This window comes from Macrotis lagotis, chromosome 3 (genome assembly GCF_037893015.1).
Source record: "Macrotis lagotis isolate mMagLag1 chromosome 3, bilby.v1.9.chrom.fasta, whole genome shotgun sequence".
NCBI lineage: Eukaryota > Metazoa > Chordata > Mammalia > Peramelemorphia > Peramelidae > Macrotis > Macrotis lagotis.
Window position 1 is genome coordinate 91,132,470 of NC_133660.1, and position 18,105 is coordinate 91,150,574.

The following is an 18,105-nucleotide window of genomic DNA, read 5'->3' on the forward strand; positions in this document are numbered from 1 at the left end:
TTATTTTTATTTAACTTTTGATAAAGTTACCATGCCTATCCAACTTGCCACTGCCACAAAGCTAGAAGAGATAGCTAAACATCCTGGATGAAGGAGTTTGGGGTAGGCTAAGAAGATCTCAGCTTAGTTACAAGGACATGAAGTGATATCTTTTATTTTTTAATCAAAATTTTATTTTATTTTTCCAATTACTGCAATAGTAGTTATTCAACATTCATCCATTTGCAAATTTATGACTCATTTTTCTATCACTCTCCCATGGCAACAAATAGTCTGGTAAAAGTTGTACATGTACATTCATGTTTAACATATTTACATATCAGTCAAGTTATAAACATTAGTGAAGTCCCCCCCTTAGAACTAAGGGGAAAGAAAAAAATGTGAGAAAGAAAGGAAAAACATAAAACATTCTTTTCCTCTGGGTGAGGATGGCATTGTCCATAGCAGATCTCTCAAGATTTTCTTTGATCTCTGAACTGTTGGGAGGCTGCAACCATTGTAGTTGATCATCTTACAATGTTATTGTTAATATAGTCAATGTTCTCTTGTTATGCTCATGAAGTGATATCTTTCAAGTCTCAATAATTAAGTTTTGCACCTCTATTGCCACTACCTGGAGCCAGTACTTGCATGTACAATAGAAATCTATTGGGAGTAAAGTGGTTAAAAGCATAATTTCACTGTCAGCTTAAAAAATATAGTCTGTCTTTCCATTGAATTAAAATGAGAAAAGTACATAAAAATTAATAGAACTGAGGTTATTAGAGAGGATCAGGAAATGCTTCCTATAGATAGGGGGACTTGAACCAAGATTCAAAGAAATAGAGGCAGATTAAGGAAAGAGAACTTTCAAAGAATGAGGAAGGGCCAGGGTAAAGACATAGAGACTGTGGTTGGATTTTTGTGAATTATAGAACAGAAAAAAAGGTCTATTTAGCTGGATCACAGAGTATGGAAGGACAAGTAAAAGGCATTGAGGCTAGAACAATAGGTTGGATTATGTTGTAAAGAGCTTTAAAAGCCAGCAAGAAGAGTTAATATTTTATCCTAGAAACAAGAGAATGACATGGTCAGATGAATGCTTAAGAAAAGTCATTTAAGTAACTATACAGAGAATGGAATGGAGTAAAGAGAGGCTTGAGACATGGAACTCAAGTGGGAGATTATCGCAATAATCTAGGCAAGAAGTAATGGAAACCTAAATTAAGATGGTGTCTATGTTAGTATCAAGAAGAGATCTATAAGAGATTGTATAAGAGATGTTGGAGAGGTAAAAAACAGCATGATTTGGCAACTGATTATTTATGTTGTGGAAGGGAGGTGTGTAAAGTAGCAAATTATAGAGTCCATAAAAGATCAAGTTCTTCTTGGATTTCTTCCTGGGATCATCTGGAAGCACTTGGATGCAATCATCATACAGAGTTTGTTTACTGTAACATGGATATTTAGGACTCAAGTAAAAGCAAAATTGGCATAAAAAAATCAGGTTGCTACTTGAAGGTAAGTCTCAAGGAGATATGAAAATCAAGGCCTATAACAAGCACTAAAATTGGTGATGATTTCCTGGAAGAAAAAGTAGAATACACCCTGACAGAGAAGCCAGCATTTTTATTTATTTTTTCAGTAGTGGTTCTTTTTTAATAGAAATATTTTTATTTGTTTTCCAATTATATACAATAGTTTTTATGTATCATTTATGTATGATTTTATGTATCATTATGTATCATTTTTGTAATGTTTTGAATTTTACAATTTTTCCCCAACTTCCCTTCCCTCTCCTCATCCCCCCCACAGAAGGCATTCTGATAATCTTCACATTGTTTCAATGCATTGATCAAAATTGAACTTATTGAGAGAAAAATCTTACTCTTGAGGAAAGAATAAAATATAAGAGATAGCAAAGTTACATACATAAGACAACTTTTTTAAAAAGTTAAAGGTAATAGTCTTTGGTCTTTGTTTAAATTCCACAGTTCTTTCTTTGGATGCATATGGTATTCTCCAATGCAGATAACCTAAAATTGTCCCTGATTATTGTGCTGATGAAATGAGCAAGTCCATTAACACTGATCATCACGACCTCGTGTTGCCGTTATGGCATACAGTGTTATTCTGGTTCTGCTCATTTCATAAGCCAGTATTTTTATTTCAGAATATAATACTGCTTTTCATATACAAAAAGAAGCAACTTGTTGGTCATCAGCTAGGCATATACTTGACTAGCACTCCTCTTGGTCCTGAAACTGCAACCTAGTACTGCTATGAACAATAGGGCTGCCAACCAGATCCAGTTATACCCAGTGCCAACAAAGGTCCCTTACCTCCTGAGTAATTGTCCGATCCCCTTACCATCATTAGACTGAGAAACTCCTGTTGTAGCCTCCTCCAGAGCCCACCTCTGGTGTTGGTGCCATGTGCTCTGGACCAGCCTTCACCCCAGTGTCACATATCTCACCTTTCTGGAAAAATATTTCACTCTAACATTTTACAGACTCTAGCTCTCCAAAATTTGGTTTGAGACATTATTTTAAAGATGCTTGGAGGAAATGTTGGGAGAATTCAGTTGCTTTGCTGCTTCTAATCCACAATTTTGGCTCTACCCTATCATGTTTTTTTTAAGATAAAAGATGCATTATTTTCATTCCAATAATGAATGTACTGGTCCCAAACTGATGAAATTAAACATACATTTGAGAGTACAAGGAAATCTTAGAAGGCAAGACCCAAGTAAACTGGGAATGTATTCAAGAGATCTTATAAAGTAAAAATGACAAAATTTCACAACTGACTGGATGTATGGGACAAGTAAGAAAAGTTCAGAATGGCTGCAAGATTGTTTTAAACTTGGGTCTTTGGAAGAATGGTGGTGCCTCTGGACAATAAAAGGAAAGTTCAGAAGAGAGATGAGTTAGAAGGAAAAGATAATAAGTTGTTTTGGATATGCTAAGTTTGACATGCCAGTGATACATCCAATTAGAAATGCCCACTAGGATATCAAATTTCTGTTTTTTTCTATAAAGGCAAATTGTTTGCCTTTTCAATGATGGGGGAGGGGAGAATATGGAATTCAAAACTTTCTAAAAAGTTAAAAGATTTAATTTATAGGTAATTGAGAAAAAATTAAATAGAAATCAAATAATAAAAAAAGGAAAGACCATTAGATAGTATTAGGAAAGAAAAATTGGGAAGAAAAATTCATTTATAAAAATGAATTATAGTTACTATAAAGTTACTATAAGGTTACTATAAAGTTACTATAAAGTTACTATAAAGTAACTATAACTTTACTAGGCTGAGATCCATAGCTTTAGAATGTATGTGAATTGCCACTTCCTCATTTGCTCTTTGAATTCAGTGTCCAGTCATTCTGGCTTGACCTGTCATGGTCTCATGCCTGGACTATTCCCCCCCTCCCAATTTTTTTCCTAGGAGGATAATTAAAAGAAGTCAAAGGGAAAATCCACATTGTGATATTTCCTCCATGGAGCAGAGATTCATTTTTTTTCCCCTTTAAGATGATGAATACCTTTCCTCTAGCATCCCCCTCCCCCTACCTAGAGAATCCTGAGAAATATGAAATAATACAGATTGAAATAAACAGTACCAGGAGAACAATCCACATGACAACCATACCACAAAAAACAACCAACCCCAAAAGTTTGATCATTTCAATGACCAGCCATGTCTCAAGGGGACCCATGATGAAACAGGCTATCTACCCCTGATACAGAGGGGATGGAACTAAGATATTGTAAAAGATATACATTTTTGGACATGGTCACTGTGTGACTGTTTTCTTGCATACATTTGTAAGTTCTGAGAGGTCTTATCTCAACCCCTACTCTCATGAACTAGTCATGTCTCTCAGACCCAGAACAAGGATACAAATGATGGACTTCTGAAACCATTCTAAACAAAGATCACCAAAGATTAATAACAACAACTTACTTTTGTAAAAAATTTAACTGCTTCCCCACCACCACCAACAATCTAAAGAAGAAAGCAGGCAGGTAGGCATTGCAGATTTTTTTTTTGACTTAAGGAGCTAAGGCTCACAAAGATTAAATGACTGTGTAAGGTCCCAAAACTAGTCAGTGTCAGAGCTGGGATCTGATTCTCTATCACCAAACCCAAAAACTTTTCTGTGAAATAAAAACTATTTAAACTCCTTTAATTGATAAGTAAGTGAACCTCTTGAGGTAAGATTGAGGATGAAAATAAATATATGCTTCCTTTTTATTGTCACAGATGGATTTTTCTGCAATAATCACTTCACTGAAAATTCACACATCATGTTTAATTTTTTTAAAAAAATTTCCACCATAAATAAGTTATAGAAGGAGAGTCACTGACTAATTTGTTTTCTTATAAAAGTTCAACATTTTAGTCTTTTCATAAATAAGCTGTCATGACAAATTATAGGATGTTCTAAAAATGTATAGCAGATCTGGCACATTTATTTTATAATAAATTAAAGTATATTTATTAGTCTTGATTTCCCTCATTCAATATAGGAGTTTTACTAGCTAATGCTTCTAATCCATTCTTCCATGAATTATTTGACCAGTTTCTGCCAATGACATAAAAAACAAATTGTACTGAAGGTCAGGCACCATAGCTGATTTGCTATTCATTTGCATACACAATGTGTCTTAGATTTGTTTCTGTGGTGACTCTGCTTGATTCTTATATAATACAACCTCCTTATCTGAAGACCATATCAATATTCATTCATTTAACTCTTTTGGTGTGGAAGCATGTTATGTTGAAAAAAATACATATTTTCTGCAAATTTTATTTGTTATTTAGTTGTTTTATGTTCATTTATAGGGCAGTCAGAAAGAAACTGCAACTATAATGGACCCCTTGTGAAATTCATATTTTGGTCCAAATTTGGCACAGACTATTCAGTACTGGGACAAAAGGAAAAAAAAAATTTTCAGCTCTGAATGAGTTAATTAAGGTGTCAATTTCATAGGAAAAAAATAATTGTTTCTCAAAAGTCTGTCTCCTAACAAGCATGCTGCTGTCCCTGGAACTGAGCCCCTAGAGTGAGGGAAAGCAGTGACATAAAGGAAAAAGAAGGCTGAATATGGAATTAGAGGATGAGCATTTGACTCCTGACTTTACCACTTGTGACAAAAGGGAAGTCACTTCATTTCTCTGGTCCTTACTATCCTCATCTGTCAAATGGGGAGGTTTGATTAGATGATCTCTCTGATCCCTTGTAATACTGAAATCCATGATTTTATAATTCAATGAGCTTTTAAGGTCACTTTCACCTCTAAAATCTCTGATTAAGGGATTGCAGATGCGGTGCATAGCAGCCATCTAGGAGATACCCACAGGAATTCCAACTACTCAAAGTAAGGCCACGACAAATATCTTGTGGCACAGCAAGCAACTGGGGTGTAAAAGTTATAATTTCTAGACCCCATGGTGCAGAGAAGAATATGGAGGCAAGACAAAACCAAGACCAAGACAATCCACTCCTCTGTGTGCCAATCAGCTGCATCTTTTCATAATTCTTAATCAGGACAAATCACTATTTTTCTACCTATTGCTTAAATATGATATGTATGCATGGGAAGGTGTGGACAACCAGGTTAGTCACCAAGCATTTACATGGGATATTACAAAAGATGGGCAGACATGGATGGGTGGCCTTTTTTATCACTGAATGAAACTTCTGAATCCATGAGCAAATTCATAGTATGTGTATTTGAATGATTTCAATATACAGCTTTTGAATATAAAAGGTAACTCAGAGGAGAAGGCACTAGGATCAGGGATAAACAGAAAAGTTCTCCTGTGGAAAGTGGCATTTCTGCTTACAGATTCCAAAAGACAGAGAAAAGGAAGGAGAGCCATCTAAGCATGAGGACATTCAGTGCAAAGGCTTTAAGGTGACCATGATAAGACTTAGTAGCCAAGATTCAGAAGGAAAAGACAGGGAAGTTTTCTGTTGGACCTTAGGGGAAAGTATTTTTCTGTCTTCTAAAAGAACTGGATATAGGAGGGGTGGGAATCTATGTATAAGTTAGGAAAAGTGCCAAGGACTTCAGCTTCATTATAAGCTGGAGATGATGGAAGGTAGAGATGGAAAATACCATAGAGCTGGTTGAGCAGCATTCAGCAGGGACAATGAAGCCAGTGGTGCCATGTTGAGAAGTAGAGACTATGGGTACATAAGAGTTGTGTCCAATTGAGAATAAAGCAGCACAATAATATCCACTGCCTTTAAAAATTGGAAACATGAATTGCCATTCCACATATGTGCCACTCCAAAATGGTACATGTGGCTCTCCATGTATGTTCTCTATATGTCACCAACATTAGTACAGAGAGCACAACCATGATGGGTTTGCTAATTGTTAGAATGCCAGACATATGTGTGCCAAAAGGACTATTTTATGTAGAACTCATTCAGGGCAAGTCTTCACAAGAGGGTCAGGAGAAGTGATACTGGGACACCCTGAGGGTCTCTCTTAAGAACTTTAGAACAGATTGTACAGCATGGGAGACATTGACACAGGCTCCCCCAGCATGGCATACCCTCATCAGAGAGGATGTCGAGCTCTATGAGAAAGGCAGAATGGAAGCAGCTCAAAGGAAATTTGAGATCCACTTAAGTTTAGAGTACCCACCCAGGTGTTCACATGGACTATTTGTGCCCCACCTGTGGCAGAAAATTCCAAGCTCTTATTGGTCTGATAAGCTACAGACAGACACACTGTAATTTGTCTGTCACATAGTGATGTCATTTTGATCTCTTCAGTAACAAAGGACAAGAACAAATCAACTAACCAACCACTCATAAATAATGCTTTCTTTTTAGTTTTATAAGGCAAATGTTTTGTTGCTATTTTTTCTTACTCTGTCATTTAATTATATGCCTGTACTTGAACTTCTTGTTTCGATTACTAAAGGTGAACACAATGCTGGAGACGTGACTTTATGTAGACCCATAGATTAACCTGAATCTGCAAACTACTGAATTACCTATTTCTCTCTCTCTCTCTCTCTCTCTCTCTCTCTCTCTCTCTCTCTCTCTCTCTCTCTCTCTCTCTCTCTCCACACACATGTATGTATGTATATATATATATATATATATATATTCTAAATAATCTTCATAATAATACTTTTGAAGGAGATAGTGCAAGAATTATCATCCTTGATTTAAAAATAAGAAAACAGAGGTTCAAAGACTAAAGTTAAGTGACTTGCCCAAAGTCTATGAAGTGTTAGAGGCTAAAGGTCTTCAGACTTCATATTCAGCACTTTTTTCATGGCAATATATGCCTTCTCAAATAAAATAAACTCCCTACTCATAAATCCAAATAATTAGGCAAACAGTTTTTGGATGCAGATCCAAATGGCACTTGGTAGTAATGTTACATACATGATACAGACATCACTCCTGGGCTCATACTTTCTTCAGATCTTTCAGTATGAATTGTCTTTGTTTCCAATTTCTTTCCTTATTATATCAGTGAAAACTAAACTATTTATTATAAAAGGGTACCAAAAAATCTGATTAGTGTTAAGTATTGTGGTAAAAAAAAGTTTAAGGTGTCAATAATCATCTTATATATGTATATATGTACAGAAACAGATACATATATATATATATTCACACACATATAAGAGAGCTATAGTTTAATGAATTTGTTATCCAACCATTTCCCCCGTGGATAATAAGTAAGCCACTGACTTTTAACATAATTAAATGTAATATTCATGAGAGACAAGTCAATGGTTCTTGAACAAGGCCCCTGCCCTGACAAGCTCTGTTCATTTTCAGGAATTAGTACCCCAGGCTAAAAGACACATATAGGCCTGCAGCATTAGAAAGTACTAGAATCAATCAGTAATGATATCTCTAAGCAGTCACTTTATATTCTTACTCTATTTTCTTCTTGATAGATTTATGTTTTTATTACTTCTTTCCTTCCTTCAAACAGCACCTAGAACAGGGTCTTATACACAGCAGAGATTTAATAAGCAGCTGTTGATTGAATGAATGAAGCACCTACAACATGCAAGACACCATGATTCTTGTTAGAATTATGTCATTCCTAATTGCTTATTAGCAATTATTGAGCTCTACCTATAAACCATCCTTTATTCCAAGAAACATGAGTCAATGTGTCATTTTAATGCAGTTGAAGAAAGCTGCCATATGTGTTCATAAATACGATCTGTCGACATTTATCCAGTTATATGAATATTAAACTTCAAAAAATTGAATTTGCTCCTATTAAAGTAGCAAAGCAGCCTTATGGAATTCAATAGCAGAGGTGACAACAAATTACAATAAGCAGAGGAGCCACAATTCTGTCAGAAAGAAAGCATTAAGAAAATGTACCTAAATATTGTATTGCTTCTGTGTTACCACATTAATTTATTTATTCACACAAGTATTGATTGAACCTCTTTGGGTTTCTTCTGCCTTTTGGTAAATGCTAAAAGTAGAGAGGAAAATTTTATACAAGAGCTTTAACATTTCAACAAATACAAACACAGAATCAAGCAGAATGAAGTCTAAATTTAAAATCTGAAATCTGAAGTATAAACTGAGTGCCAGACCCCAGAGTGAAGGCAACATCTAGTTTTTACAATGTTTACATCAAGAGCTATAACTAGGATCAGGCATCTGGGGCTCCATTCACGTTCCTGAAATTCTGTTGAGACTTCTTTAACAGTAGAAACAAATGAGTTTAATCTCTAGTTAGCAAGAATAATTAGTTAAAATAGCAAGCTATGAAATGGACAATTTCCCCTACACATCTACCCCAGGGCACACAGACATATACCAAGTGAATTTTTCCCCATACTAAGTCCTCTCTGTTCCCTTCTCCCATGAAAGCTTCCCTAGGAACAATCTCTCAGTGTCCTAAGGTCTCTAACTTTCTTCCCTGCAATTGAATTCTTCTTGAAAAATAGAATTATGAGCTTGCCTCGTTAGAACTCTGCTTGCAAACAAAGATTTCTTATGCCATCCACCAGTACAATCTGGCAATTCTATGTAAACTTTAGCACAAGGTCATAGAGTTTGTGTGAGCCCAACATACCAGGGACAAAGGTGATAAACCTGTTGGATGGTGCACTTGTTGAGTCTGACGGATCCCACTGTCATAAGGTTGAAAGGATCATTGTGCCTCACATTACAGACTGTTAGGTACCTGAAGGCTGAAGGGCAGCCACCAGGGAGGTTCCCAAGTGTAAACCAGGGGATGAAAAAATAGAGAGAATACTCTTACTCTCCTGTCCAAGCACCCAGTTAGCAAAAGAAGGTGATGCTAGGATAACAGTCTATTATTGGAACTACACTCTACTTCTTTGGTTTGCTGAGAACTACTAGAATCTGGGATCAGCTGGCACAAACTTCCAAAACCCAGGGTGATCGCTACATCATAATGAGGCATCAGGAGGAAGATAGTTTTGTTATAATTTCAGTCAAATGAGCTTTTTGTGGTCTGGCTTGGAAACCTAACCACTCTTTACAATACTGTTTCTATGACAAAAATTTATGCATTCCAGACAATTAAATGTTTGTAAATTAGAGGTTGGCTATGGGCTATGGAACCTCTCAAATGCCCTTGGGAAGCATTATTAAATACTACCCCATAATCTCACCCTTTTAGCTTCTAAGCACCTTTCTTCCTTCCTTAACCCTATACCTACCCATTACTCTGAATTGTTGAAACACAGAGAAAGAGCTACCATTTGTATAGAACTTCAACATCCACAACAATTATACATATATTATTTGCTCCTCAAAAAGACCCTGTAAGGAAGATGCTATTATTATTATTACTGTGTTACAAATAAAGAAATTGAGGTTAAATGATTTGCTCAGTCACACAGGTAGTAAAACTACTTTAGAAAGATAATGTCTAAGAAAGAATTCAAACTCAAGTTTTCCTGTCAATCCAGGTCCTGAGCTATTATAATTTCCTGATAGCATCCTCATCAGCCATCACTACCATTTTTTTTAGTTTTTTGCGAGCCAAATGGGGTTAAGTGGCTTGCCCAAGGCCACACAGCTAGGTAATTATTAAGTATCTGAGGCCAGATTTGAACTCAGGCACTCCTGACTCCAGGGCTGGTGCTCTATCCACTGTGCCACCTAGCCACCCCCAACTATCACTACCTTTTCCCAATTCTTAGTCGTTTTCAAATTTGGGCACTTATTCTTGTTAAACACTAGGTACCTTTAAGCACTTTTTCATTTCTTTCTGACCAATCCTCACCCCAAACCCAAATTGACTCTGATAAGGAATTCAGTCATCTTTCTCACAAAATATATTTTGTTTTTACTAATTGATGGCAAGAATGTATTTTAAGTTTATCTTCATCTGAAATAATTAGGGTCCACTGAAGTATTATCTCATAATCTCAGGCCTGAGAATCTTGTTACAATGGTTAGACATAGGATAACAAGTCCTTTTCAGATGTTAGTTCATTTCTATTCCCAAATATATGATTTGAACTGATGACAAAGGTCTAAAAGCAATCTCACAAAAGAAAGTTTGGCCTCAAGACATCAGTGGTCACAAAGCTTAATTCAACTCCATTCTGTGAGTCTCTCCTTTGCTTTCCCAAACACACGTGTGTGCACACACACACACACACACACACACACACATACACAGACACACACAAACACACCACTCTTGGAAGACTTTGGACCAGAAACCTTTAAGAGATCTGAGTGTAATTCTGAGTGAAAACTCATAGCATGAAGGATCCCCTGGAATTTTTTTTAACCTAATGGGATCATTCTCCAGGGCAGATAATTGTCATATCTACTTTTCTTCTTATTATTCAGCAGATAAAAATTAAATGCAGCAAAATTACCTCCTCATAATGGAGACTGATTTCACATGTTAACAAATGTCAGAATTTTTTTAAAAAGTGTTTTTCTCCCAGCAGCCTTGTAAGGTAAGTAGTGATTCTCTCTCCCACCACCACCACCCTGTTTTTTTTTTGATTAACAGAATTGCAAACTGAAGTCTATAGAGGACAAATGGACTCACTCATGATCACACACCTAGAAATAGGCCTTCATAAGTTCAGGATTCTTTGCTTTTCTTCAGAGATTTCTTCCAGTTCCTCATTCTATGAATCAATGAGATATTTTTCCCTAACCTCTTTTAACTTCCCCTTCCCTAAACTGTGGGTTTAAAAATACTTCCCCTATACATATGCAAGATAATTTGCAGTACCTGTGTTAGGCGGGGGGGGGGGGGGGGGGGGGGGGGGGGGGGGAGCAGAGACAGCCCCGCAGCATCTGACACTGTTGACAGTCACTGACCGGAGGATTGACAGGATTGACAGCTCATCCCCAGGGCCTGGGTCTGATTGGAGGAGAGCAGGGAGGAGGGAGGGAAGTGGTTGCATTACCCAAGAAAAAGGGGGGACTAGAATACAGTGCTGCACTCAAGAGGTAAAGCAGCAGATTTCATCCCCAAGTCCACCGTAAAATATCAGGTATTTGGGGGGGATCCCCCACCCCCGTAGTGTGGTCAGCTCCCTGAGGTAGGGCTGTTTGGCGTTTTTTTGGTCTCTGCAGCCTGTCCAAGAGCAGGCAAACCATAAATGTCTTAAAATGGCCATCGAAGACCCCCGAAAAACGTTTCAATTTCTTGGGGTTTATAAAGAAGGCTGCGAAGTTCTCAGAGAGAAAACTTGAACCGCAAAAAAAAAAGTAATTAAAGCGTCGCGGCCCGACTTCATTCCCACCGCAGGGGGCGGGGTGCGCGGGGAAGGGGAGCCCCGGGGGTCCTTCGGGAGCCCCGCGTGTCCCGTAGGTGCACGCGCGCCGCCCCGTCCGCACCCCTCCCCCCCACGCTCCGGCCGGCTCCCGAGCCCGCCCGTGACCTTCACCGCATCAATTAGCGAAGGGAGGCAGAAAGAAGGCAGCGGAGCCGGCCGCGCCGCGAGCATGCTCAGTGCAGCCCTGACCTACTTCGGCGCCTCCCGGCCTGGGGGATCCAGGCTGCCTCGGGCCACCTGCATTCGTGCCGGGGCCCAGGGAGGGAGAGGGGAGAGACAGCGGCCGCGGAGGCGCGGGGCTGCCCGGGCAGAGCCGTGCCCGGCGCGCCTGAGGAGCGCCTCTGAGGGGCAGCTGTGGGCAAGAATCCGCTTCTCCGGGTCTTCCCGGTGCCTGCAGGGAAGGGGCACGCGATGCGGCCCTTAAAAGGGGTGAGGCGGGGAAAGAGGCGGGCTGGGGGCGGGGCTCGGAGAAGGGGGAGTAGCTGAGGACACAGTCCTTAAGGAGTCTCCGCGAGGGCACCCCATGCTCATGCAGCCACGGTGCTCCCAGCAGAACTTAGGACTGTTTGGCCGCAAAAAAAAAAAAAAACCTTAGAAACACACTGAAAAAGAAGTAATAAGGTTGGATCTCATGGGCTGCTGGGGGTGAAGCACTGGAGAGCCAAGTTCAAATCCAGCCTTGTCACTTAGGATGAGCTGTATGACCCCGGGCAAATCACCTAAGCAATTCCCCCGTCAGTCAAATGGGAATAAGAATGCTACTTACTCTCACATTGCTTATTAATATTCTCTAGGAAGCCCTGGAGGTCAAGCAGGAAGAGCTTTGGGAAAGCTTTCCCCTTCTCTTAGTCTTAAACCTGGCTTTGGTCTTGGAAGAACAAAGTTAAATACTGTTTAGACACTCTCTGCTCCCAGCATTCTTCTGATCCCCCCTCCACACACACACACACCAGCTGAGTGTGCTGAGCACCCTTTCCCATTTCTTGGAGTTCTCATTCCCCTGACTCGCAGCCTGCAGCCCGGAGGCCCTCTCCTCTTGCTCCTGGGTCTGAGAACACCTTGCATCAACTTGCTACGGCTAGAACCCTGGAACAAAGGGAATCCCCCTCTCTCTGAGAATGCCACCTACCTCCCAGAACTGGCAGGGACCTTGGAGCTATCTCGTTCAAGCTGCTAGGCTGTAAAACTGAGGAAACCCAGAGATCCCGAATGACCTACTCTCTACTAGTATAATAGGGCTGCTATTTGACCCCGAACTCTCTGAAATCACAGGTAGCCTTTTTTGCCCGGACTGTGCTACTCAGCCCAGAGCACACAGGGCTCCTAAGTGCTGGTCAGCGCCTGAGCTCAGGTGCTAGATGCTGTGCTTGAGAACGCTCCAAACGACCACAGGAATCGTGTTGTTCCCGATACGGATGAAGACAAGCTGAGCGAGACACAAACCACGCGTGGAGCTCTGCTTTGCAGGACCTCCCACCTCCCCATCCCCTGACAGCTGGCTCCCCCTCCTCTCCTCAGCCCCACCCCCTCGCTGCGCCCGCCCCCTCGGCGGGTGCCGGCTCCCGGGAGCGGGGCGGTTCCCTCTCGCCTCCCGCCCCCACCCCCCGCGGCTCTCCCTCGGCCGCCGCCAAAGTGCGGCACAGCGGCCCCGCTCCTCGGCGGCTGTGCCAGCCAGACTGGGCATGCTCAGCAGCCCAGCAGGTTTTGGGGCCGCCGGTGGGTAGGCGGCTCTCGCTCTCCCGCAGCCTGCAGCATGCAGTCGGCGCATCCCTGAGGCGGCGGCGGCGGCGGCGGCGCTCGGAGGGGCGATCGGGCTCTGGCGGCCGGCAGTAAGCACCGCTCCGGGGCTCGGGCGCGCAGGCCAGGGAGCCGGCGGGGATGGAGGCGCTCCGCCGGCCGGCGCGGGGCTGCTGACGGCGCGGGGCTGCTGACGGCGCGGGGCGCACGCCGGCTACCTGAGTGGCGGCGCCGTTCAGGTTAGCCGGGGCGCCCGCCCGGGGGAGGCGGCGGAGGGCGGGGAGCGAGAGCCGGCGGCGGCGGCGGCGGACCCCGAGGCCGGCGGCCGGGAGCGGGGGGCTGCGCCCGGCGCCGCGCCGGCTAACTTCGGGCCGGGGAGGCTGCGCGCCGGGAGCCGGCGAGCGCCTCCGAGGGGCGCGGGCTGCGGCGGAAGCCGGGCAGGGCCGGCCGCGGAGAGCGCGGCGCCCGGCAGCCTCGGACGCGCGGCGGGGCCGTGATGAGCCTCCCGGGAGAAGCGGCCGGAGCCTCCTGGACTGCTCTCCAGAAGAGGGCGGCGGGAGCCTGCGCCCGTGCCACCCGGGCAGTGCCTCCGTTCCCCGCTCTCGGGCAGAGGTGTCGTGGGGGGGGGGGGGGGCTGGAGCGCGTGAGAGGCGGGAGGGAGGAGTATGTGTGTGTGTGTGTGTGTATGTGCGTGTGTGTGTGTTTGTGTATGTGCGTGTGTGTGTGTGCGTGCGTGTGTGTGTGTGTGTGTGTGTGTGTGTGTGTGTTTGTGTGTGTGCGCTGGGGTGGGGGGCTGGATGGAGGATGCCGCAGAGGCACGAGCGGAGCTGCCGGGGACAGCGCCGAGCCGGGTCGGGGCGGCCGGGGACAGCCCGGCCACTGGCGGCGACTTGTTTCATCGGGTGAGGCGTGGGAACACACTTCACACACACACACACACACACACACATGCACGCACACACACGTACACACATACACCTACAAACACAGGCACTCTTACACACACGCACGCACACACACACACGCACGCATACACATACACACAGACTCTACACACAGACACACAAACACACGCACACACACCTACACATAGACACAAACACACACACACACACACACACACACACACAACTAGGCGCTGAACCTATTTTTTTTTTAAAAAAAGCTCTCATCCCCAAGCGAAGACTATTGCTAGACTTTCCAGTTTTTGAAAAGAAAGCCTGCAAAAAAAAAAAAAGTTCAGACTTTTCGGTGCCATAATCTGCCCAGACCGCAGAATTTAAGCTACTATTAGAGCGCAGTTGCTAGTGTATCTAAAGGTGCCTGGAGAGAAGTTACAGTTGTCATGACAGACTCGAGTTCAAAATGTGGGAAACCCAGCTCACGGGCAATGCGCTCTGTAGGATGGAGGGACACGGGCAGCCTGGCAGGGTGCGACTCACAGGGGTCTTCCTCCTTTCCGTGTGTCGCCTGCCCGTGCTCCTCAGTCTCCCCCTCGTCAAAATGGAGGACGTGGTACCACTTGTTTCATTGACCTCACTGAATTATTGTCAGGGAAACACTGTTCACCTTAAGGTCATCAATATATGAATGTGCATTTTTATATAAATATATAGAGAATAGAAATCCCTATTTATATAATTTTGTATAAATATATACATTTATTTATATATAAATATATAAATTTAGATATAAATGTATACATATAAATACACAAAATATATTTATGTATAAATATATAAATATAAGTTATACATTTGTATATAAATATGTAACATATATTTATATAAATATATAAAAATATAAATATGTATAAATATAAAAACATAGAAATTTATATTTTTAGATATAAACATATCTAAATATAAATACATGTAAATAATATAAAGTTCTTCTAGAAACTCCATTCCTATAGTATTTAATTGCTCAGAGTAAAAGGACCTTGTCATATATATATGGATAGGGACTGGATCTGGGAGTTCATTAGTTTTGGAAATTCTTTCTACCAAGGCAGAAGTACCTTCTCTTCAAACTATAGTTTTTGAGGGACCTGGAACCCTAAACAGTTAAATGATTTGCCCAGAGTCTTGCTGCAAGTATATTTCAGAAGTAGGACTCCCAACTAAGTTCTACTTAGATTCATTAGGCCAATTTGCAGCTTACATTATTTTATCACATTACTTAGGACATTTTTTCCACTTTTGTTTGTCCCTGCAACACAGGGGCATTGTTAAGCAAAGTGTTTTAAGCTGACAAGCAGATGCTTTATCTTAGAGAGTATAGTAGTCTATAATCATCTTACTTTCTACATTGTTACACATGCTCTAAATAAGACATTGGATGGTTTTTCTTCTCTTGAACCCATTGGTCCTACTACAAATCAGAATAGGTACTTAGGATCCCCAGCAAAAGGTACTTAGGGTCATTTAAAACCATTGAAATTATAGACTAAGACTTTGGATAAGCAAGATAAGCAAACCCTTGACCCAGTAGGAGCTAATTAGGTAGTCTTTCTGTGATTTTCTAATTCCTAAATCTCAGTTCCCCAAGTCTCAATAGAACCTTTAACAACCATTTTCATACCTGCTGTATACAGAGGGTTTATGCCTCTATATAAATTTGCCAGTTTTACTGCTGTGATTATGAGAATTTCAAGGTTCTTGATTTCTTTATCCTTCACATACCATTGCTTTTTAGGATTTCAGTTGTTCCATATTTCTGTGAGTCTGATCATCCTTTTTGCTAACAGGAATAAAACAAATATATATATGATCACATATTTTCCTATTCTGCCTTGAACCAGGGACCTAGTAACTTGATTTCAGGTTTCTGGATTTTTTTTTGAGGAGCAACTTGATAATGACAAAAAACTCAAAATAGTGCAGAAATGTAAGCTAAGTTTTATGAAACTGAGAAGTATCTTCAGACCAACATAGAGGCCTAATTCTATACCTTCCAAAGCAAAGGAATTTGGTTAAAAAAAAAAAAGAGGTTCTTCTAGAAATTCCATTTCCGCAGTATTTAGTTGCTCAGAGTAAATGGACCTTGTCAAAAAGTGGCATTTCTCTTGGTTGCTCAAGATCCAACACGCCATATAAGAATATTTAGTGTTCTTTAGGCATGTGATTTTTGAAATTCAAAGATTTTGTAAACAGCACAAGTTTCCAACTCCTTTAGTTCTCTCCAGATAGGAAGTTCTGATATAGTTGCCCTGATTCATATCTGGTCACTATACCAAGATGGCTCTGGAGGAAAAAGTGAAGCTGGTAACTTAGCACAGCACCCTGCTTACTCAAATCCAATTCATTTGCTTGTCATGGCAGCACCTCCCTAATGTCATGGTCTTCTTTGAGAATGAAGGACAAATATCATCATCATTGTCATCATCATCATCATCATGAAGGTCTGTGAATGGGACTGTTTGGTACATGAGGACAGGAGTCTTTTCAGAAGGAAATAAATGATCTTTTTAACAGTGGCTAAACCAAGAGAAAATTCAAATAACACAGTTTTAAGAGTTCTAATAACAGCCCCCTAAAGTTATCATAAAATTCTCTCTGTACAGATAGTTGTTAGTTTTTGCTAGTTTAATTGACCTGTGAATTAAAAATGAAAGAAATTGAGGTAATGAGAATTTTAGGGGAAAAAAAACCACTTCATAGTTTATAACTTTCAGAAATAGTTAATAAACTGTACAAATACCCAAGGACACTCCAAAAAGGTTATCCACTGAGGTTGTGTTATCTTGGCAACTACTCCTACCTAAACTTTAGACAGGTCCTAAAGGATTAAATGGAATTCTCCTCTTTTAGACCTTGTTCTTAGAGATACAGTCCTATGTTTGAGTTCCTTTATAGTCTTCAGAAATATCATGCTCAATCAGCCATTTAGAGTTCAAAAAAATCACTTCCTTACAGTATGAAGATTCTTACAGTACAGCGTAAATTAAAATTGGCAAGTACATTTGTCCTTGGTGCAGCCAGATATGAATCCCTAGACTGAGGCAATCAGGGTTAAGTGACTTGCCCAAGGTCATACAGCTAGTAAGCATTAAGTATCTGAGGTGGAATTTGACTCCTGTCCTCCTGACTCCAAAACCAGTCCTCTACAGGTCCATCTCCCATTCTCAGTTTCATAAAACTTGTTGATCAAGTCAGTCTTTCAGGGATTTAATTCCTATCTGCAGTGGAGCATGCTGGGTTAGAGGAAATCTAAGATTCTTATTCTCCCTTCATGACCTTTGTCCAAACAGATGACTTCCAAATCTATGAGTTAAGTTTTAATTCAACTCTTTTCCAAATTCTACTTCTGCATTTCTCCTTGCTTGTTTTAACATATCCCATCAGTACTTCCAACTCATTCTGAACAAAATCGATTTATGATCCAGATAGGATCTTAATTCCTCTCTTCTTAACCTCATTTTCCCAGCCTCTTGTTCCCTGCATTCCCTCCTGATGATGTCCTTCTTCCTATCCTCATCTCCTACAAATCCTCCTGGGTCCCTCATAGATCTTCCAAACTCCATGAAGTTTTCTTTGTTCAGCCCAACTGGAAGGGATCCCTTTGAACTTTGTCTGGATCATTCAT

General features: G+C 41.2%; 1 protein-coding gene across 4 annotated transcripts in view; it reads left to right on the forward strand.

Moving 5' to 3' along the window:
- Positions 1 to 13,676: 13,676 nt before the first annotated feature.
- Positions 13,677 to 18,105, forward strand: part of MFAP3L (microfibril associated protein 3 like) — a 95,121-nt gene continuing 90,692 nt past the window's right edge. For 3 of the 4 annotated variants that reach the window (XM_074228970.1, XM_074228972.1, XM_074228971.1), the window contains exon 1: positions 13,677 to 13,757. The gene's annotated coding sequence lies outside the window, so the exon portion shown is untranslated. The remainder of the gene's footprint in view (positions 13,758 to 18,105) is intronic. The other variant, XM_074228973.1, reaches the window with a different exon arrangement.